The sequence below is a fragment of the Canis aureus genome, chromosome 13 (assembly GCF_053574225.1).
Source record: "Canis aureus isolate CA01 chromosome 13, VMU_Caureus_v.1.0, whole genome shotgun sequence".
NCBI lineage: Eukaryota > Metazoa > Chordata > Mammalia > Carnivora > Canidae > Canis > Canis aureus.
The window spans coordinates 25,377,102-25,400,473 of record NC_135623.1 but is presented as its reverse complement, the minus strand read 5'-3'; the positions used below and the strand labels follow the sequence as shown (position 1 = coordinate 25,400,473).

At 38.2% G+C, this 23,372-nt stretch overlaps 1 long non-coding RNA gene and 1 pseudogene across 1 annotated transcript; both read left to right on the top strand.

The window, feature by feature from the left end:
- Window positions 1-247: 247 nt before the first annotated feature.
- LOC144281588 (uncharacterized) lies at window positions 248-9,053 on the top strand. The gene is made up of 3 exons (XR_013350030.1): window positions 248-554; window positions 3,537-3,703; window positions 8,939-9,053. It is a non-coding gene; the product is annotated as an uncharacterized LOC144281588 (long non-coding RNA).
- LOC144282694 (nucleoside diphosphate kinase homolog 7 pseudogene) lies at window positions 4,350-6,145 on the top strand (annotated as a pseudogene).
- Window positions 9,054-23,372: the final 14,319 nt, after the last annotated feature.

The window sequence follows — 23,372 nt, the reverse complement described above, 5'->3', positions numbered from 1 at the left end:
GTAGTTTATACATATAGGTTTACACTTAGAAGAGCTTTACTTCCTAGATTCTTTTGGTGATGATTTGAATATACCGTAAGGCCACTATAGAGATCTTAATAATTGTATCAGTTAGGATGTTTTTAAATGCAAATGAGAACATTGAACCCCAGCTGGCCTAAGGGATTTATTGATTCACATTCCTAAAAAGCCCAGAAGTAAAGCTAGTTTTGGTATGAGTTCAGGGCTTGAAATGACCTCAGTGTTCCATTTATCCAATCAATTGGCCCCCTTCTCAGGTGAATTCATCTCTTAATTCAGAAGATGGCTTTTGAGAGCTTCAGACATACATCTAACCTTCTCAACAACTGTGGTAGAAAAGAGAATTTCCTAATAGGTGGGAACAAATGCCAATTCTAATTTTCATTGGCAATTTCATTGAGGCAATTTCATTGGCCTCAAACAACAACAACATATGCGTTCTCAAAACAGCAAGACTGATGATATGCAAAAGACAAAGATTCTTCTTTGGAGGAGGAGGAGCAAGAAGGGGAAGAAGAAGAAAAACTAAACAGGTGAAATTCATTTTATTAATATTTTATTTAAGTAATATATAAAAAATACATTTTCAGCCTTCAAGTGCTCCCTAGCTGCATGTTGCCAGTGACGACATAGTTTTGGTGGCTAGTCTTGGGACAGTGTAGTAATAAAGTCTCCTGAGAGCAAATATACAGATATTCATACATCTAGAGATACAGTAATCTTCAACTTGTTTAGAAACAGTGGCCATAAATAATTCTATTCTCAAAAGAAATCATTAAGCACCAAGTGGATAAGAAGCTAAAATTAACTTCCAACCTCTATTCATCTTAGAATTCTGTGGACCAAACTTCCCACATGTTTTGAACACCCTCTCTCTATGTGATAGTTATCCACACTGTGGGCTCCTTGTTTCCAGGGCAATTTGCAAAAATCTCCTGCGTTCTCAGACTCCCTTGTGGCTAAACTGCAGACATGTGACCTTGGTTTTGTGAACCAGATTCCCCTAAATGGGACTGAACTTGGGAGATGACCAAAGGAGGAAGCCGATTAGAGTTGGCTCATCCATTCTGCTGCTGCGGGGGTGCTATGGCTGCGGTGACTTCCTGCTCAGGCCCGTTCTACTGTGTAGTTCTAGGAATTGTTCCTGGAGGCCAGTTTTGAGTCTGTTTCTCCAGCTTCCCCAACAATTCTCTGAGATATGTAATAAAATCAATATTTATTAGATAGAATGTATTATTAGCTCTCAACAGATTCATTTTCTATGCTAGCTGCAGTAAGTTGTGTTGCTTACAACTAATAGCCCCAGTTGATACAACTCCTAACATTATTCCCTGTGAACACCTATGACTCTGCACAAAATAATGTCTTTCTAACAAGGTGAGATTCAATTAGAGTATTTTTCCCTGCAAAAAAAAAAAAAAAAGTCTGCGACTTACTAAAGTGTTGTATATTTATTATTTCTTTCCTATTTGCATTTCCTGGAACATGACTACTTATAATGTACCTATAAGTTTTTTTATAAAACTAACATGAAAGTAATTATGCCTGAATTATATCTATGACTTAAAAAGCCCCTAGCTATCCCATCATTTCATGTCACCACTCTTCCCTCGGTCACTCTAATAACATTTGAGAGATAAATGAATCACTATTACTCAGTTTTGTGCTATCTGCCCTGGTTGTTAAGCTTGAGGTATTAAAATTTTTTTTAGAAGAGTCACAACTGACTACACTTTACCTTAAAATGTTCCTCTGGTAAAATATTTGCATATGTTTCATGTTGACTGACAACTGCTAATTATTCATGCTTAATTCTTATATGAAACTGTTATTATTTTCAAAATTCTAGACACAAGATTGTATTTTTACTATACTTGCAGTTTTTCTTTTCAGCTTATGGTGTGTGATTAATTACATTCTAAATTCCAGGAGAAAAAAACATGAATAGCTGTAGGCTTTCTTGTAAACAACTTAGATTAGACAAAAATGCTGCATTTTCTTTCATATACTTTTAACCTGATCAGAGTTTACTGTTTTTGTTTATAGCCACCATAGTAACATTTAAATCTGTTATATGCCCAATTTTCAATTTTAGTTTTTAATAAAAAATATTCTACCCCTAATGATAAATAATCTTATCGTTAAACATACACACAATATATGCTCACACACATACATGTACAAAAGATACACTCATTAAATATTTTCCACCTGAAATAATCTGTTGCTCAGTTCTTGTTCTTATTCAATTCTTAATAAATGACAAAGATTTTTGCAGATGGCCTCAGTAGGAGGAAAATGATGATTTTCAATAATCTTATTGTTTAGATCTGGAGCTTCTTCCTTTATACCCCAGATTCACATATTCATGCTCCTGCTTTGATTTGCTTCCTGGCTCTGCTGCTAACTAGCTGAGCGACAGCGTCCATTTGATTACCTTATTGGCTCTCACTTTTCTCAGCTCTGAAACAAGGCAGCAGATTCTATGATTCTAAAATTCAACTTTAACAGGACTTTATTTACCTAAACTAGTAATAGCAGTATTATTACAGACATCATTATCATTATGATATCTTCTATTATCATCTTTACAAATGCAATTTTTACTGAGAGTCTATACTCTTCTACTATTTTTCTTTGGTCCCATTTTATATTCTGAAACATTTTAGCTCATAGATTTTTTTTTCTTTTTCTAATACTTTTCTACTGGATTTGTTGAAGAAGTCATCAAGAGGATCTTAAGGTCAATGACAGTTGATTAATGAAATGACTCTATTTAAATAATGATCAGTTTCATTTAACAAAGTGCTGGTAACCCATTTGTACCATCTTTTAACCAGTGCTATCACTAGACAATTTGTACAAATAAGAGTAGATCTCAGGAATGGGAAAACTTATTTTACCTGAATATTCCATTGAGTGAATATTTACGTTTCCATAAATTTATTTTGGATACTTCAACAACTGCAAAATAGGCTTTTAAAATTTTGATCCTAAAATGTCACTGAGATATTCTATGGACAGGAGTAAGTGCTCAGTAGATTCTAAACTATAAAAAGAGGAATATTCATAAGCTTGATACTGCCTGGACCTTTAAACACCTGGAATTATTTATTAAACGGTATCAATTTAGGGTTCGTTGGTAGCAAGCAATGAAAATTAACTTACTGAATTTATTGGAAAGACAGCATAGCTCAGAGAAGGAAAAGAAAAACTTTAAGAGACAGGCTGAAGAAATACCAGGAACCAGAACATCTCAGGACCCGAAGTGGATTCAGTGCAGGAACAAACACTCTCAAGAGTTGAGGATTTATTAGGGGTGAATCAGCTCCAAACATTCCAGTTGTGTAAACAAGTGTCCACTCAGCACCCAAATTCCAATCCTTTCTCTCTTCTTCTACTACTAGAAATCAGGAAATGAAAGTACACAGTATCCCAGTCTCCGTTAGGGATATCTATGTGACACAGTCCAAGCCCTGGGCAGCATTTCTCAACCCTCTTACTCTATCTGGAAGGTGGAAGTGAGGCCTGGAGGAGCAGAAGCTAATCTATAACCATAACAACCGCAATCACAGGCTTGGCTTCCTGACAATATCAATGGACGGAGAGTGCTAAATGTCCTGAAAACTGCAAGTTGTCCTGATTGACAAGACCAAAACTGAAATCAGATGATGCTTAAGAGGTGAGGATACAGTCCTACAGGGCCTGGCAAATCCTACTAGGAGCCCAGCCCTTCTACAGATGACAGTGCAGGATCATTAAAAGGTTAGAAAGTGTCGGGTCATGGCCAGAATCTATTTTATAGGGAGTCAGTGGTTTCAGTGTGATGGATGTTTTAAAAGGGAATGGATCTGGAAGCAGGGAGTTCCATCAGGAGGTTACCGCAGATTGTGTATGTGTTCACCATCAGCAGGCTTCTCAAAGGGAAAGGATATTGCTTTGGACGGAGTATGTGTGTCCTCCCCCACCCCCCAAATTCATATGTTAAACCTAATACCCAGTGTGATGGTATTAGGAGGTAGGGCCTTTAGGAGGTAATTAGGTCATGAAAGAAAAGCCCTCATGAATGAGAAAATGTGCTTAAGAAAGAAATTCCAGAGAGTTCCCTTTGCCCCTCCTGTCCTACAAGGACACAGCGAGAAGATCAACCGGGAAGCAGGCTCTCACCGACACTGAATCTGATGGCACCTTGATCTTGGATTTCCCAGTCCCCAGAACTGTGAGAAAGAAATTTCCATTGTTCATAAGCCACCTGCACCCGAGTTCTCTAACAGAGCAAAATTACAGCCGAAGCTCATGACACTCAGGAGGAGAGGACACCTCCTGACATGCCGCGGGGAGAAGTCATCCTCGTGGTCAGGAGGTAGTACATTTCAGAGGCTATTTGAAAAGGGTATTTATAGTTTACATTATAAAAGGATTATTGTCCATGTCGGGTAAAACATTAAGGAGATGTTTTGTTAATTTTAACTTCCTTTCTTGAACTACTGAAAAGCAGCACTGTCTAATTTTGGAAGAGCATAGTTTTCTCATCAATCTCTAGTGTCTACAGCAATGTCTGGAATATGCTTGGTGCTCAAACAATATTTGTTTTTGGTTTTTTTTTTTTTTGTATGTGCCGGCACTGTTCTAAGGACAAATTCTTATAATAAACCCTATGCAGGTGGTTTGATTATCCTGATTTTAAAGATGACGAAACAGGGATCCCTGGGTGGCGCAGCGGTTTGGCGCCTGCCTTTGGCCCAGGGCGCGATCCTGGAGACCCGGGATCGAATCCCACATCGGGCTCCCGGTGCATGGAGCCTGCTTCTCCCTCTGCCTGTGTCTCTGCCTCTCTCTCTCTCTCTGTGACTATCATAAGTAAATAAATAAAAATTAAAAAATAAATAAATAAATAAATAAAAATAAAGATGACGAAACAGACCAAGAAATCCTAAGATTCAAACTGAGATCTGACTACAAGGCACATTATTTTAACCGTTCCGTTATACTGTGTTTGTGGGACCTGTGGATTATCCAAATGATAATATCCAGCAGATAATTAAAAATAAGTGGCTAAAGGAGCACCTGGGTGGTTCAGTGGGTTAAGCATCTGCCTTAGGCTCAGGTCATAATCCCAGGGTCCTCTGTTCAGCAGAGTCTGCTTCTCCCTCTCCCTCTGCCCTTCCTCCCTGCTTGTGCTCTCTCTCTCAAATAAATAAAATATTTTTTTTTAAATGGCTAAAGTTCAAGAAAAAATCTAGCATGCAGATGCACATTTTACAATCATTTAAGCATTTAAATAGAAGGTAAAGGAGTGGAATAACATCACCTGGGCAGTGACCTTCAAACCTAATCATAAAAAATTTTTTCAATAGTGACAGCATCATGGCCCTGATTCTTTTGCTTCTGCTGCCAGAGAAATGGAGTTATTTTTTCCTTCAAGTGGAGTTTGTGGACCAGCAAACACCGCTAAATTTACCAATTGTACCTGTTGCATTATTAAGCCCCATGCCATCAGTGTAGGACTGCTAGGAAAGATCCTCATGGCTATCTGGGATGCAGGTTTTGAAATCTCAGCTATGCAGATGTTCAACATGGATCGAGTTAATGTTGAGGAGTTTTATGAAGTTTATAAAGGAGTAGTATCTGAGTATAACGAGATGGTAACAGAAATGTATTCTGGCCCTTGTGTAGCAATGGAGATTCAACAAAATAATCCTACAAAGACATTTCGAGAATTCTGTGGACCTGCTGATCCTGAAATTGCCCAGCATTTACGCCCTGGAACCCTCAGAGCAATCTTTGGTAAAACTAAGATCCAGAATGCCGTTCACTGTACTGATCTACCGGATGATGGCCTCTTAGAGGTTCAGTATTTCTTCAAGATCTTGGATAACTAGCAGTACAGAAAGCAAAGAAGTCACAAGCTGCGACATTCAGACGAGAGTGAATCACGCACATGAGGATGTGTTCATTCTTTTATTGTCCATTGTTTTAACCTGACTGAATACCAGATCAACAAGAGCACTGTACTCCTGGCAATTATTATATATGTTAGAACATGGATTTTGCACTGTAGACAACATTTAACACCAGTCTATGGGTTACTGCATTGCTTTTTATAAAGTCCAAAATAAAGATTTATTTTCAAAAAACCAAAAAAAAAAGCAAAAAAAACAAAAAAAAATGCATGTGTATGTGCGTCTCCTGTAATAATACCCATCTTTATTAAATGAGATATATTTTATCATTTTAAATTGTTTTCTTCTATGCAATTCTATTTCATTGGAAAATGCTACTGCAATCCATTAGGCTCGATTACATGATCCAATAATGGGTTACACTCTGTAGTTTGAAAACTATTGCCTTTGCTAATCTGTGGTGAAGAAGCTGCCAACTGGTGACCCACTGACTGCATTTGGCATGGAGATGTGTCCTCTTCGGCCCACATGCTCATTTCTAGCATACGGATATGGTATGCTTGAGCAAAATTTTAAATATTGGAGATTTCACATAAAAGATTATATAAGAGAATCTGGATTTCCAAATTCTTTTGAGAAAGGGAAATTTTTTTCTAGTGCTCATATTACCTGCTGCCAGACATTGACTGCAGCTGAGAAGCAGCTGCCCCCTTCTACCCCTCAGACTCAAGCACTCCTACCCGGTGTCTCTAGGACTCTGAACATCAGCTGCCATTTAAGGTCGTGCTTATGTTCTTTCTGTTGTTACTTTCTTATGAGAGAAAAGGCAACTGCCATATCAAAGAGCAAGAGAACCACATATTTTTGTCGCATGCAGCCTGCTTCAGTTATTCATGCTACCTTCAGATCCCTGTGAGCGCTTCGTGATTCATAGTACAGCATGCTAACGGCTGCGTCAAGGATGGAAGACTGGCCAACACCCACAACAAGGGACAAAGGGAGAGGAGCCCAGAGGGATACTAAAAAGGAACAACTAGAGGGTTAAGAGCAAAGCCTAAGAATAGGATGTTGAGGACATGAGGGATCAAGAGCAGCCAATTCAGGCTGAATGGTTGCTCTTCAGTCAAAGGCATTTGGGGATCCAGTTGACAGAACTTCCCAAGAAGAGCCTGCTCTCTCTAGATGATTCATCTCAATGTCTGATTCGCACCATCAGGAAGAGGCATAAATAAAGGATTTCACAGAGGGGCCTGTCACCACATGCCACAGCTTAGGAGGGGAGAGGACTGAACGCGGTAGCCGGTGTTTTGGCAGAGGTGTCTTTGGATGGAACGAGAATGTGGCTCCCACACACATGTCCTGCTACTTAGAGTGAGGCCCGAGAGACAGAAGCAGGGACAGAAGCTCCTGTGTCCGGGGGGCTGGAGACTGAGGCCTTGAGCACACGGGTGGCCATCCCCTGGCGTCTCAGAGGCCCTGTCACTGCAGGCCCAGGAGCCTGGCCCAGAGCTGAGGTGGGACGGGACGGGGTGATGCTTCCTGGGCCTTGGGTCACCCCTTGGGGGCAGGCAGGTGAGAGCACTTGAGGGCCTCGGAACAAGACTTGGAGAGCCCTCAGGTCACACAAGGAAGTGACTCCACATCAGCGGCCACCGAGGCTACTCAGTTAGTAGGAGAGGTGACCCGAAGAAATGGGGGGCTTCGGGGTTTCGAGTGCAGCACGAAAGAAGCAAAATCTGCTTGGGGATTAACTACTGAATGTTCAAAAGAGGGGAACAAAATAAGCTCTCCTGTAATTCTCCCAGAAGATGCTAAACTCTGACCCCAAACAAAAATAATTTTAAAAAGGATTTCTACTTCATCACCAATCTTTATTTATTTTTATATATTTTTTTGGTTTAATAATAAGGGAGAAGAAGAAACAAAAAGAAAAGACAGACTATTCTCCCCTGCCTGTCCTTCCTGGAAGGAGAGGAGTGTTTGCTTTCCTTTTGTTCCTTCAAATCCCAGGGGAGCTGTGCGGCCTGGAGTTTCCCTTCGCCTTTTCATCTGCCGGGAAATTGCACACAAAGGCCAGGCTTCCCTGAGCCGCCAGAGACATTTGTGTTTTCTTTTTTCTATTCCCTGTTGAGCTGAGCCTTAAAAAAAAAAAAAAAAAATCTGCCCACTGTGCTTCTCTTGTGTTGTAAGCACCATGACTTGTGTTTTCATTCTTTATATATCATGTTTCCCATGTTTTACCATGTTAGCAAGTTAAAATTAATGCACATTTTAAAGTGTTCGCAAGTGGAAAGTCTTTATTCCTTTGATAATGAATAAAGGTAGATCTACTAAAATATTCTCAGGGTAAATTTGCCTAGATTTAATATACATAAAGCATTCCTTATGTGATATAGCCAGCCATAGCATGAACAAATCAAATCTCTAAGATCTAAGATTTTACAATAAATAAAATCATCCACATAGATAATAAACATTACAATGAGAATGTTATTTCCCACAAGGATGTTGTCAAGTATAGGACAAGATGGCCAACATGATATATAGGGCAAAAACAACTTATTAGTACTTAACAGTCTTAAAGATCACGTTCTTACCCCAAACTAATCAATCAAATCCCTCCCTAGGGAAGGAGACCAAGAGTATGTCTAGTTAACTGAAATCTCCCCATAGCAGGAGACTAAGAAGGAAGGAGGGGCTCCTTGAGAGAACCTGGAAAAGATACTTGTCCTCAGACAGGCTGGCAGGGGCAGATAGATTGAGAGAATAAGGGGCCATGCATGTTTGGAGTACCCGGCAAAGGATAAATAAGGGGCAGCTCTTGTAATTAGGATACATATGGCCCCCAATTGCAATAGATGTTGTTATTTATAATACTGATACTTTACATGCGTTTTGCATATCCTTTGTTCTTTGAGGTACACTTGTGTATTGTCCTGTACGAGCCTCAGAAAAATTTAGTGAAGTAGTAATAGAAAAATAAATATAATTTTATTAATATTCTCATTTTACAGGTAAAGAAACAAGGCTTAGAGACCTGCCCATAATCACTCAGTGAGGATGTACAACTTCTAGATCTAGAGTCCCAATCTTTCTCTGCTCTGATGACTTTTCACAAAGGGAGATCACATAGTTATGAACCCTTGGCCTTGCAATGGAGGTATGTTCTTTCATCAGTGTTTAAAATTACCTATAGATACCTGAGATCATTAGGCCTTTGCCTGGCTCTTTATATTTCATAGGATTAATTATAACCAGTCTTGAGATTGTCGTCACCTTTCCTAACCATTCATCAACTCGATAATTATTTATCAAAAGAGAAAATAGAAGACATTCAGTATATGATTATTGAATAAATTGAAAGACCGGCTATCTACATAGCAAGATGCATGTATCCAGGTCATGGCACATTGTAACATATAAAAAGCAATGATTTGCCTCTCACACGTTTTGATTTTTATGGTGAAAAGACCCACCTTCTGCTACAAAGGTCCCAAAGGCTAGAAACTATTTTTTTCATAGTTTGCCTTCAACTGTCACTGTAGACATGTGGCCAAGATTGTTGCCGCAAGGAAATTAAGCATGGAAAAGAAGAAGTAAGGAAGCATAGACAGGAGGGTGCAGTCCGGGGCTCAGAGCAGCAGCAACATCCAGTAGCAGCGATGGTGAAGACAACCATAGTAGAAAATCCAGTGGCCGAGACTAGTAGGGTTGAGGGTGGCATCGTTCTGGTCAGTTTCTTGGTGTCCCTTTCATTGTGATTCAGGGCTTGTAGCTGTGCTTCCTATCTTCTAACCCTGTTTCTCCAGCTCTCCTGACTCTTCTGTGAGCCATCTGATAGCCTTTCGATAAATGCCTTTCTGCCTAAATTGGCTAGAGTTAGTTTCTATTGTTTGCAAATAAAAAAATGCCAGTTGCTGCGTTGCACAGCTCAATTTATTTGTTCACCTCACAAGTATCTATGGACTGAGTAATATGTGCTTATCACTACCCCAGATATTAAGGACACAACAGTGAATATGACCGAGATACTTGCTTTTATGAAGATGAGATTTTAGTTAGCAGTAGAAAGACCATAAATAAGAAAATAAATGAATGAATCAAGTAATATCAGCTAGTGACAAATATTACGGAGAATAAAAGGCCGGGCCTAGGGGAAAGTACCTAGGCCGCAGGGCGGTTCCACTTTGGATTGGGAGGTTTCAGAACATCTGTCTGAGGAGATGATATTTGACCTCAGACCTGAATGAAAAACGAAAAACAACAGCAGCAACAACAAAACAGTAATAGGTAAGTCTCAGGGCAAGACATTCCAGGTGGAGGGAACTGCGGGAGCAAGTGTCCTGAGGTGGGAATGAATTTGATGTGTTGGAGCAACGGTAAAAAAAAGGGGAGGTATGAGTAGAGCCCACTGAAGAAGCAGGGAGGATTGTGAGATGAAGTCAGAGGCCAGAGCTTATAGGGCCTTGTAGGTTATGGCTACGGGTTCTGATTTTATTCTAAGCTCAATAGGCGCCATTTGAGGATTTTAGGTAAGGAAGTGAAAGAAATTAATTCATATTCTACAAAGATGGCCGGATCATGGGAAGACCAGGGTGGAAGCCGTAAGACCCTTTGGGTGCAAGAGTCTGGACCACATGGAGAAGTTTAGCAGGAACAATGCGAGAAAGGTGCACCTCCAGCTGCTTCTCTTACACCTCCGGGAACTAGTTTATGTTAATCAAGGGCTCTGTGGGCCAGGGCCACCATGTAATGCTTGAATAAACACTTCCATTTCCAAGCAATTGAGAAAGTCAAGGCAGTTCCTTTGTTTAATTTTTGTGTGATTTTCCATTTCATTCAGCTGAAAAGAACAGTCAGGCAAACATCGCAGCTCAATTCTTCAGCTTTGTGATAGAGAAAAACAGAACATAATGCCCCTAAATCAGAATTCATTTTCCTCACATTGAGTTGTTTTCTTTAATTCAAGGTTTCATGACAAAGCATGTTTGTTTAAAACTGTAGAAATATAGGCTGGTCAGTCATTATACAAACAGTTGCCTTAATCTAAAATATTTATATATAAATGTATAATACTGTTTTGTGTATATTTAAACAAGCCAGATATTTTAGAAACATGGTGCCTGGTGTTCCCTCAAGTTCTTTATAACTAACTCCATAAGACTAATACAAAAAATTATCAACAGCAAATACTGATTACTTATCACTATTTATTGATTCTGTTAGTACTTCCGTGAAACTATTCCTAATCTTGAATAAAATAGGAGCATGTAAGAACAGTTTATGAAATAATTCAACGACAAAAAAAAATATTCTCATTTTGCCTTTCACAACATTAGGAATTTTTTGGTGATTTTAAAAATTACTGATGGACAAGATGGATAATTAGGATATTATCTATTTAATAAATTAATTCACTTTGTCTGCATGTATAACTGGTTTGACTTTGAAATGATTAGCAAGATCAATCAAATAATTGTCCACTCAGCTAATATATTTTTTAGTCCTTTTTGCCTGAATTATTTCCTCTCATTTTATTATGCCTGATGGAGATGTATTTTTGTAATTAGCTGTGTGAAATGTCATTTTAAATTTACCTTACAAGGATAGGGCCTTATGGAACTAAGTTTTAATTGGCCATAATGGAAATAGTGGTGACATCAACTTGATCTTAGGCAAAAGATCAAAACTAAGAGATCAAAAGATAAGATTCAGGTATTAGTAAAGGGACAGGATTTAAGTTTTATGGAAAATATACACGATGTTAGATATTGTGCTAGGCATATGCAATATATAAGCTCCTCTATTTAAGACAAGAGCCCTGCAAAGAATACTTTTTAGCCTATAGATAAAGCAGCTTCAGAGAGAGACCTACCTAATGAGTGGCTGAACCAAGATTAAAATCTATGTCTCTCAATAAATATTTTGTGCTTTCTACAGCTTCTTGTTAGTCCTCTTGCAGTGTTCCTTCAGTAGTTCAGTCCAACTTTTCCCATTATTCCTGCCCCACTCCACTCCAGTTAGAACCTTTCACACTATGGCTAAGTGCACCTGACACCTTAAAAAATATTTGCTTTTCTTCTGATTGTGAAAGTAATATATATACTTGCAGAAAACCTGGGAACCACAGAGGAATTTTAAAAAGTAAACATCATATGTTCTTGGAACATAAAAATAACTTCCATAAAGGTTTTGTTGTGGTTAATGTCTTTCTTTTCAGTATTTTTCATACAAAGTGGGGATTACATTTCATCTCTAGTTTCATTTTCTACTGGGTTTATCTGTTATTGTATCATCATCTTTTTTTCTAGTTCACCAAATATCCTTTGAAAATGTAATATTTATGTGGTGCAAACCACCCTTTTGAATAGATGTACTAAAATACATCTAATCATTCTCTCATACAGGAATATTATAATCTTAATTTTTCCTTTCTTAATATAATAGACATACCTGTTTGCCCCCCTTTTGTGATTACTTGCTGAAAATACATTCCTGTAAGTAGAAAAATCACTGTATTTAAAACACATATTTTTAAAAATGTTTTTAATACATCTTGCCAAATTCCTCTGGTCGCTCTCCATAAAACTTGTAACAATTTGTTCTCTTACCCGTCTTCAACATGCTACACCCACAAAATAACTGCAAATTTGAGAAGCAAAAATGGCATCTAATTATGGTTTTAATTTGAATTTTAGCTTACTAGTGCATTTGGATCTTTTTAAATATGTTTATTTGCTCTTTGCATTTCTTCTGTAAGTTGGCCTCTCATGTTTTTTGGCTTTTTCCTACTAATTTGAGTTGGAGAATGTTTGCTTCCTCTTTTCAAATTTTATTGAAGGGTTTTTCTTTGAGTAGAATGATCTGGTTTTAGAATGTTTGCTAAGAATTCACCTGTAAATCCATTTTCTCTGATTTATTTTTTGTATGTAGATTTTACAATGGATTTTGCTTAATGGATATAATACATAGAAGATTTTTTTTTAGTTTTGGTTAAGTTCTATTTTTCTAGGAATATACAACTTTATCTAAAATGGGTTACATTTTACTGGCATAAAGCTGATTTTTAAAGATTTCTTTGGAGATTAAGTAATTTTCCTGTTTTATTTGGCTTTTAGTTTTGCTTAGCATTTTCTTACAATAAATATTCATTTTTTGGTGGCTGTGTTGTCTAGGTAGTTAAGCTTGTTAATCTTGTTCCCCTCCCCCACTTAGGCCTACCTGAAAAAAAAAAAGATTAAACCAAGTTCCTCGTAAGTTTTTCTTTTGGTCCTTTCCTTTTGTTTTTGTTTTTGATATAATATTATATATTTTATAAATCTACTGTGGAATTTGAGGGATGCATTGATAAAAGAAACATAGAGACAGCGTGGTGAGCCCTGAATAACATATAGAATTGTTGAATCACTATATTGTACACCTGAACCTAATATAACACTGTATGTTAATTATATTGGAATTGAAATTAAAGAAAAAAAAAGAACTCTGAGGTGGGCAGCTCCCACTTTTCGTCGGTTTACTAGGACTGCCTTAACAAACTACCGCAGGCTGAGTGGCTTAACCAACAGAAATATCCCAGTTCTGGATGCTAGAAGTCAAAATCAAGGTCTCAATAGCTTCGGTCTCATCTGAGGCCTCTCTCCTTGATCTGCAGGTGGTTACCCTCTTACTGCCTCTTCACATGGTCATCCAGCACGGTGTGTGCCCCCATGCACCCCACCCACCCCACCCACCCTCCCCCCACCCCACCCCCGTGTCTCTTGGTGTCCTCATTTCTTTTTATAAGGTCACCGGTGAGATTGGATTAAGGCCCACCCTAATGGCCTAGTTTAAATATAATTACCTCTACCTTCCAATCCAGTCACTTCTGGTACTGGGCTGTCTGAGCTCAGGGGCATTTTGTTTTCTGTTTTGGTTCCACATGTAAGTAAGAGCATATGGAATACTTTCTCTCTCTGATTTATTTATTTCACTTAGCATAATACCCTCGAGGTCCATTCATGTTGTTGCAAATGGCAAGATTTCCTTTTTTGTAATGATTGAATAATACTGCGCTGTGTACACTCATACACACATATACCACATTTTCTTTATCCATTCACTGATGGACACAGGCTGTTTCCATATTTTGGCTGTGGTATGTGGTGCTGCAGTGAACAGAGGGGTGAGGGTATGTTTTTGAGTGAGTGTTTGCATTTTCTACAGATAAAGTCGCCGAAGAGGAATTGCTGGATCATATGGTAGTTCTATTTTTAATCTTTTGAGGAACCTCCATGTTTTCTGTGGTAACTGCACCAATTTACATTCCTACCAACAGTGCACAAAGGTTCCTTTTTTTCACATCCTTGCCAGCACTTATTATTTCTTGTCTTTTTGGCAATAGCCATTCCAGCAGATACAAGGTGCTATGTCGTTGTATTTTGATTTGCATTTCCCTGATGATTAGTGATGTTGAGCACTTTTCCACGTACCATGTATCTGTTGCCCCCGACCCTGGCAAGTTTTTATTTTAACTATTCTCTCCTTTTTTCCCCCTGCCTCAGAGGGCTACTAAAACTAATCCCTCTACTTATATTTCTTTTTGCTGCTCCCTCCCACCTCCCAGGGCACTGGTCTCTAGATCTGGGCTTTCTAGGAGGTTCCAATGAACATTCTCTTGGGGAGCAGGGAAAATACTAGAACTACTAATTATATGTCTTTTTTCTTCTCTTCAATTGTTTTTGTTTATGTTTTATAATTATATTCTATAATATGTGATGTATAATTACATAGTACAGGTATAATTTACCAATAAACACATGTGCAAATGGTTTATTAAATGAACAGAACTCATCAGAGTATGCCAGAGATTCGATGATTTGCACACAAGAAGTTTATTGGGGGGTGCTCTCAGAATCAACATCTGTGGAGGTTGCACCATGGGTCTCAACTGGGGAAGATTTTGCACCTCAGGATATATTTAGCAACATGTGGAAATATACTGGCATCTAGTGGGTGGAAGCCAAGGATAGTGTTAAATATCCTGTAACACATTGGGTAGCCTCTCTAACAAAGAATTATCCAGCTCAAAAACACAGTAATGCTGAGTTTGAGAAAGCCTAGGGTAGAAGGAGAAGCTTGGTAACAATCACAGCCAAAGCTTCACTTCATTCAGTGGAAAGCTCTGGAATTGGAAGGGTCCTTTGGTGTCCAGCATGGACCTGTCACTGGATACAAGCTGCCTCCAGGAAGGGAGCAGGACCTCAGGGATGGTCTGTTTTGCAAGCTATGTATTTTTGTATACAGCTTCTTTTGCTCAACATTATATTTTTGACATCCGTGTCATTGTTGCATACAGCTATAGTTACTTCCTTTTTTATCACTATAGACTATTTCATTTCACGAATATATCACATAGTCTTCTGTTCTACCATAGGTGAACCTTTGAGAGGTTTCTAATTTTTTCCTATTATAAATAATGCTGCTGTGAACTTTATTCTATACATCTCTAGCTATGTATGTGCACGTATTTATATTGGGTACATATCTGAAAGTGGAAGTGCTGAGTCATTGGTTGTTACATATTTTCAACTTTAGTGGATAATGGCAAATAGTCTTCCGAAGTTGGGTGTATCAGTGTACACTCACCAGAACTGTGTGTGCTCCCGTTGTTCCCGGTCCTTGTGAACACCTGGTATCACCAGTCGTATTCATGTTGGCATTTTGATGGGTTTGCAAGGATGCCGATATGATACTAACTGTGTTTTCCTGACAACTAATGAGGTTATCATGTGTTTATGATCATTTGAATCTCTTATTTAGTGAAATACTCTCTTACTCACTTTTCCATGTTGTTGGAAATACTCTATTTAAGTCTCTTACTCACTTTTCCATGTTGTTGCCTAATTCTTTTCTCATTGCTCTTACTCTTACTCACTTTTAAGTCTCTTATTCACTTTTCCATGTTGTTGCCTAATTCTTCTCTTATTGCTTTATAGAATTCATCATAATCTTGAAACAACCCCTTTTTAACTTACTTGTTTTGCAAATATATTCCCTTATTTTCATGTTCTGGAAATCTTTTGTTGAAAGGAAGTAATTTTGATCCAAATTTTTCTTTTCTTCCTACATGGTTACTATTTTTTATTTCCTACTTAATAACCTAGATCATGAACATATTCTCTTACAGAAACTTTGTTGTATTCTCTGTCATATTTAGATCTATAGTCTATTTGGAACTGATTTTTATGTATGGTGAGAGGCAGAAAGTTAAAATTCTGTTTTGTTTCCAAGTAGATGTCTAATTTACCCAGAATCATTTATTCAAAATATTGAACTTTCTCTAGTGTTCTATTTTTTTTTTCTAGTGTTCTTAATGCCTGCTTTGTTGAATATCGAGTCCAGTTCTTTTCTGTTTTGTTGGTATGTTTGTCAATTTTTTCCCCTTCACTAGTGGAGCTTTATAATAATTTTTGCTATCCAGTAAAACAAATCATCCAATATTGTTTTTCTCCTTTTATTAAGTTTTTAATTTTAATTCCACTGGAGTTGACATGCTGTGTAACATCAGTTTCAGGTGTACAATATAGACATCCAATCAGTACACTATTTAGTGCTCATCATGGTAAGTGTACTCTTTAACATTTTACACTCACATTTCCACCAACAATGTGTGAAGATTCCAGTTGTTCCAAATCCTCACCAACATTTGGTGTTGTCGGTTTTTTAAATTTTTGCCATTCTGGTGGTCATATAATGAAATTTCATTGTGGCTTCAATTTGCATTTCTCTGATGAATAATGATGTCGAGAGCATTTTCATGTATTTATTGGCCATTTGTATATCTTGTGTTATGAATTGTCTATCCAAATCTTTTGTCCATTTTTTATTTTTTTTTTATTTTTTTTTTAATTTTTTTATTTATTTATGATAGGCACACAGTGAGAGAGAGAGAGGCAGAGACACAGGCAGAGGGAGAAGCAGGCTCCATGCACCAGGAGCCCGACGTGGGATTCGATCCCGGGTCTCCAGGATCGCGCCCTGGGCCAAAGGCAGGCGCCAAACCGCTGCGCCACCCAGGGATCCCTTTTGTCCATTTTTTAAATTGGGGTGTATGCCTTCTTATTACTGAGAAAATCTGTTTATATATCCTAGAGGTCAGTTTTGCTGATGTTTTCTTCCAGTACATAGGTTGCCTATTCGTTTCTTTTTTTTCTTTTTAAGATTTTTTATTTATTTATTCATGAGAGATAGAGTGAGAGAGAGAGAGAGAGAGGCAGAGATACAGGCAGAGAGAGAAGAGCAGGCTTCATTCAGGGAGCCCAACACAGGACTCAATCCTGGGTCTCCAGGATCAGGTCCCAGGCAGAAGGCAGCACTAAACCACTGAGCCACCCAGGCTGCCCACCTATTCATTTCTTAATAGTGCCTTTGATGAACATAAGTTTTTGATGCAGTATAACTTAACAGTTTTATTTAATTGATAATGCGTTCTGTGGCCCATCTGTATTCTCCTATCTTTTCTTCTAAAAGCTTTGTGATGTTAGGTTTTACATGTAGGTTTATGATGTGCCTCAAATCAATATTTGTGTATGATGTGAAATAGAGAATGAAGTTTGGTGTGTTCCATATGCATATCCAGTTGTTTTCATTACCCAATGAAATTTGTCATTACCCAATGGGATCCTTTAACATTTAAAAAAATGATTGACATAGTTGGACTGGGTCTACCATTTTATTTTTGGCTATCTGTATGTCCTTCTGTTTTCGTGAATAATTTTTAGAATCCTATTTGAATTTACCTATTGACTTTTTAGCTCTACCTCTTTGCATTAATTTTTTATTAGTTGCTGCAGGAATTAGAATGGGTACCCTTAACTTTTCACATCTTAGTTAAAATATTGTACTACTTCACATTATGTAGCAATTTTGTAATTTTATTCCGTTCAATCCTTTATTCTATAGTTTCCATATGTACTTAATATTTGTTCCTAAATTCTATAAGGCAATGTTTCAATTTTTGATTCATGAGTATTTAAAAAATTTTAATTTATTAATTTTGTCTCCATAGTACCTTATGGCTAGAGAATGTCTTCTATCTAATCACCTTTCCTTCAGACTCCCTGTTCACAGATCTTCTCTCCCAAACACTGTAATAAGGAATGCAGTAGCAACAAGGAGTCCCTGTGCAATCTGAGAAGAAAGTTAACATGTATAACCTAACTCAGTGAATTGCCTGAAAGTCGAGCCTATTTTCGGCAATTTTATATTCTATGCATTGCCTTGTATTGGGCTTTGCACAAAGAAGACGCTCAATGAATATTTATTAGATTGTTGAATGAACAAAGAAACTGTTTTTTCTTACCCACAATGAAGGAGAACCTGTGTTGCTAAAACAAAGTTATTTCTCTGAAAACTGATAATGGCAACTAACAAGAGATGCATTATATGTTACTGCTTCTCAGTGAAAATGAACAAGCAACAAACAAATCTATTCCTCTTTGTGCATAAAATAAAGGATGATTATAGCCAGTCAAGAGAATCCTATGGGAAAAAGGATGAAAAATTATGAATCTTCCAGAAATCTGTCTATCATATATGTCATATCATATCAATCACAGGCAGTTTAATTTCAGAACAAAGAGACTAAAAGTTGATCTATACTCAGGATATTATATTCATCATCTAGTATTGTTGGCACAAACATGGTATCAGCTTATGAATGTCTCCAAGTACCTGTTTTATTTTCTAAAAGATACAAACTGAGGTACTAAATGGTATTTTCTCCATCTCCTCTTTCTCCTCCTCCTCCTCCTCCTCTCCTACGTCGTTGTCGTCGTCTTCTTCTTCTTCTTTCTTCTTCTTCTTCTTCTTCTTCTTCTTCTTCTTCTTCTTCTTCTTCTTCTTTCCTCTTCTTCTTCTTTTCCTTTTTGTTTTCTTTTTGTGGAAGTGGGTACATTTTATGCTCATTCAGCTAAATAAACTGCTGAATTTATAAGCTGAGAAGAGATTCCTCAAAATGACAGATAGGAGGGGTCTCAGATTAACTCAACAGCCGGATTTCTATACCAACTAAGACCTGCTAAGAAAAATGAGCTGTGGGGAGCTAAAGAGAAAAGGCGGACAGTTTAATTAAAACTGGCTCGGGATGGAAACCTTAATGAATTGCAGTCCCAGAGCAGGGCAGATCACAAGACCCTAGAGTCCTAAGGGAACCGTCAATAATAAAGATGCAATTATCTGAACTGATTGCTCACAAGACGCAACTTGTTTTCGATGGTACCACGTGTTATTTCACAGGGCATCATAATTTGGCAGAGCAATAACCTGGCAGAGTGTGCTGAAAATAGCTGCTTTATAATTACATTGCTACTCTCTGTAAATCTGATAATGAGGTAATATCTGGTATGCAAAAATTAATCATGCATTCAGAGAGTTCTTTATTAAATGTCACATGAGTGAAATTTCCACTCAGTAGATACAACCTCGTCACAAAAACCTCTAGAAAACGGAGTTCAAAAACCAATTATGGATAAAAAGAAGCCAGATTTGCCTCCAGGTCTATAATGTCAACCTTATTAGATCAGAGAGGAAAATTTCAATCTAGTGAAAGGACACAGCCTCACGCGGCCCCTGCAGTGTCCCGAATGGATCCGCGGGTGACAGGAGGCTGGGCAAGTCTTTGGGAACTCTTGAAGGGATTCGGTGTGTTTGTACTGCTGTTAATTAAAGCCTCTGTGTTAGTTTGGTACCATTTCTGTGACAAATTGCCACCAACGAAGTAGTATAATGATAAAAGTTTATTGTTTTACGATTCTGTAGGTCAGAAGTCTAAAATGTGTCTATAGGGTTATATCATTTCTGAAGGTGTCAGGGGAGAATCTATTTTCTTGCCGTTTCCAGTCTTTAGAGATTGTCTACACTTCTTGACCTGTGGTCCCTTCCTCCATCTTTAAAGCCAACAGGGTCACATCTTTCCTCTCTGACCTCTGTCTGCTTCCTTAGTCACAGCTCTCTGACTCTAATCCTCCCACCTCCTGCTTAAAAGGACTCTTCTGATCACATTGGGCCCACCTGGATAATCTTCCCATCTTAACATCCTTAACCTTATCACACTTGCATGATCTCTTTTGCCAAGTAAGATACCATATTTACGGGTTCTGGGGATAGGATGTGGACATCTTTGAGGGGCCATTATTCAGCCTTCTATACCTCCTAAAGGGGCACAAAGATTTATAGTAGAAAATAGCAACCTTTAGGTACCAAGGTACAGACTTACAGTATTTTATACTTTCTCAATGTTGTGATAGATGCATCCATTGGTTGTATCAGCTGTGAATGCCAGAAGAATACGACAGGGCAGCTTAAATTAGGTCAGGAGATTATCTGTCATACAACAAAAAGTCCAGGCAAAGGTAGTCCATGGTTTCTCTTTTCCTGCTCTGCTATCTGTAGGGGTGACTGAGGCACCATAGGTGTCCTACCAGGCTTCCAGGCATGAAAAAGCAAAGCAGAAGAGGCAGTGCTAATAGACTTCCACTTACACCCTTCCCCATTCTTATCACAGTGACTGGATAAGACTGGGTGTCTTGTGTTTTTAAAAATCTGTCCCCCTGCTCTCCCAGCTTTCCAAAAGAGTCCCCCAATAATAAATTAAAATTAACCGCAGTATGTGGTGCCCCAAATAACAAATATTCTAAAATAAATTTATTTAAACAGACCAAAATGATAGTTACAGTTATAGTTTTCTTCTAGGCAAATCAGCCAATTTTTTAAAAATTTAAGTGACTGAATCAACAGGTTATCTCATCACTTTGTAAGTACAGACTCTTACAGCACATACCACTTTTCTAGGTACTTTCCCTTCATGGTCATAATGGCTATAGATTCAGGGCAACCATTTTGTCCAACATATATCTGGCTCCTGTCCACAGTGGACAGGTTGGGTCAAAAATCCCAGTCTCTTCTCTGGAAGAGAGAGAATTTTGGCCACAGTTGATTCACCTAAGACTGAATAACAGCTGATAAAAAATAGCCAGTCAGAATTTTAAAATTGGAACTGAGAGAGAGATTACTTTCTCTCTAGATGGCTGAATTACAACACATAAATCAGGGTGCTATTGATCCCCATGTTTCATGTGTCAACTGTGGCAAAGGAAGTTAGTCCTCAGAAAAAAACTGTGGAATAGAAAAGGAGTACAGACAAAGCCCTTGTTCTAGATCATTCTGGGAGCCCAGCCAGACTCCTGTGTTGGGTTCTGTTGCTGATTTTTAAAGAATGTTGAGGTTGGGGTGCCTGGATGGCTCAGTTGGTTAAACATCTGCCTTTGGCTCAGGTCATGATCTCAGGGTCCTGGGATAGAGTCCCACATCAGGCTCCCCGAACAGCAGTGAGTCTGCTTCTTCCTCTCCCTGTGTGATCTCTCTCACTCTCTCTCAAATAAATAAATAAATAATTTTTTAAAAAAGAATGCTGGGGTTAATTCAATGTAGTGCTCTATTATTTGCAACCAGATATAACTCTATGGAATGTAGGATTATTAGGATCCATTAAAAAAAAATCTGTAAAAGGAATACTGGGGTTATTATAAAAGAAATTACTGATTAATTCAAAGGCAGAAGTATAACTGGTGGACTATAATTAATCAAACTATAGTCCTATTTTTCATAAATTGTCACTACATCATGCAATATAGTAAAATATGATAAGACATTTGAAATAGCAATATTAAAATTCAGGACATATGCATAAAATCAGAGGAGTGCCATACATCAAAAAGGAAACCTGAAATATTTTTATAGAAATGAATTAAGTGTTTATTTCAGACTTTATTTCAAACCTCTGGCATGGACTAGAGGGGATGTCAGTGTAGTATTTGGGATTCGCTAGATTTAGAAATTAAGAAAGTGCCATATTTGTATTATTCACAGGAAACCATATCTTTATATTTGAGATGAAAATAACTTTATCAATCTTTTAATAGCTTACTTTAAGATACTGACATCTGACAGTTCAGAACCAATTATATTTCATTTAAAATATAGCTATAAAATAAAGCGCCAAAATGTGGATCTGTAGTGGTAAGAGAATGTACTACACCACATATTACATTGCTAATTCATAAAGTTTCTTCATAAAACTGCAGGCAAAGCCATCTCAAACATCTTGTTAATGAGCCTTATGCTGCCTCCTCTGGGAATGCAGACAGGTTTTGCTTCCAGCCCTTCTGGAGGCAAATAAGGAAATGGGACTAACTGGGCTATAAATCCAGATGAAACCTGCATATGAAGAGCTTCTCATTTGTGCCATCTGTTCAGGCTGAACTGGAGATGAAATATAAGGTGTCATTGGCACAATCCCTGGAGGACTGTCACCAAATGATCTTCCTCCAACTTTGCCTTCAACTAATCACAAGCTACTTTAATTCCTTTCTACTGTGTTCATCATCGTCATCTGCCTTAGATTTTCCCATCACTGACACAGCTGACCAGCCCTTTCCTTGAAATGGGATTCTCTGACATGCAACTTTCTGAACATACTTTCAGAATTGTCTTTTCAAGAGGCCTGCTTTCCTTCCCCCCATGTGCTAAATGTGAGTATTTTGGAACCTTTTTTTCCTTAGCCGCCTCTTCGTTAATCCCTATACTTTGTCCCTGGAGTTTCCACTGACATCTTTGTGCAAATTCCCAAATCTTCCTTTGATTTTTATTTCTATTCCTTCAGGAGCCAACTGGACATTTCCAACTACACTTGCCCTTCAAATTTAATAAATCAAAAGCTTCCCACATCTTTGAGCTCCCAAATGCTTATCCTCTTGACTCTCCAAGTGCTATTCATGCCACTGCTATCTTCACAGTCTCCCAGGCATAGAAACAGGAAGCATTTTTTTGTTTAGTTTTGTTTTGTTTCTTGCCTTTCTTTCCCTTCCCATTTTAAAAATTGACAAGTTCCAGCCAGCCTTTCTTAACAATTTTTCCCTCCTTCTTATTTGTTCTCTCTTTCTTATTCTAGTTTTCACCACCATTGTTTTGACCCTCATTAGCTACATTTAGGCTATGGTCTGCGAGGGGGATGCTCACTGCCACTAGAGAGGCTGTGCTGGAGCTCTCACCTCCATCACCCATGGCTGTGGCCCTCAGCATCACGACCCTCCTGCTACAGATGCACTGAGGCTTTCCAAGTCCAAGATAAATCTCAGGAGCCTCTGAACTTGACAAAATCCCATGCTCACTTGATCATGACACCTTAGAGGCCAGACTCTATGGAAAAACAACACAGAAGACTTCTTGGTGTTGCTGGGGTTCTGCAAGGTGGAGGTTCTGCTGCCTTCTTGTAGTTTGGCCAGATCAGAAGAAATGTTTTCCGATATAGACGAGCTGCTCCTAATGAAACTAAGATACAACTTACCTAATCGCCTTCAGAGATGTTTCATGAGCATCCTTTGAAGTCCGTTACTCTCAGCTTTCTTG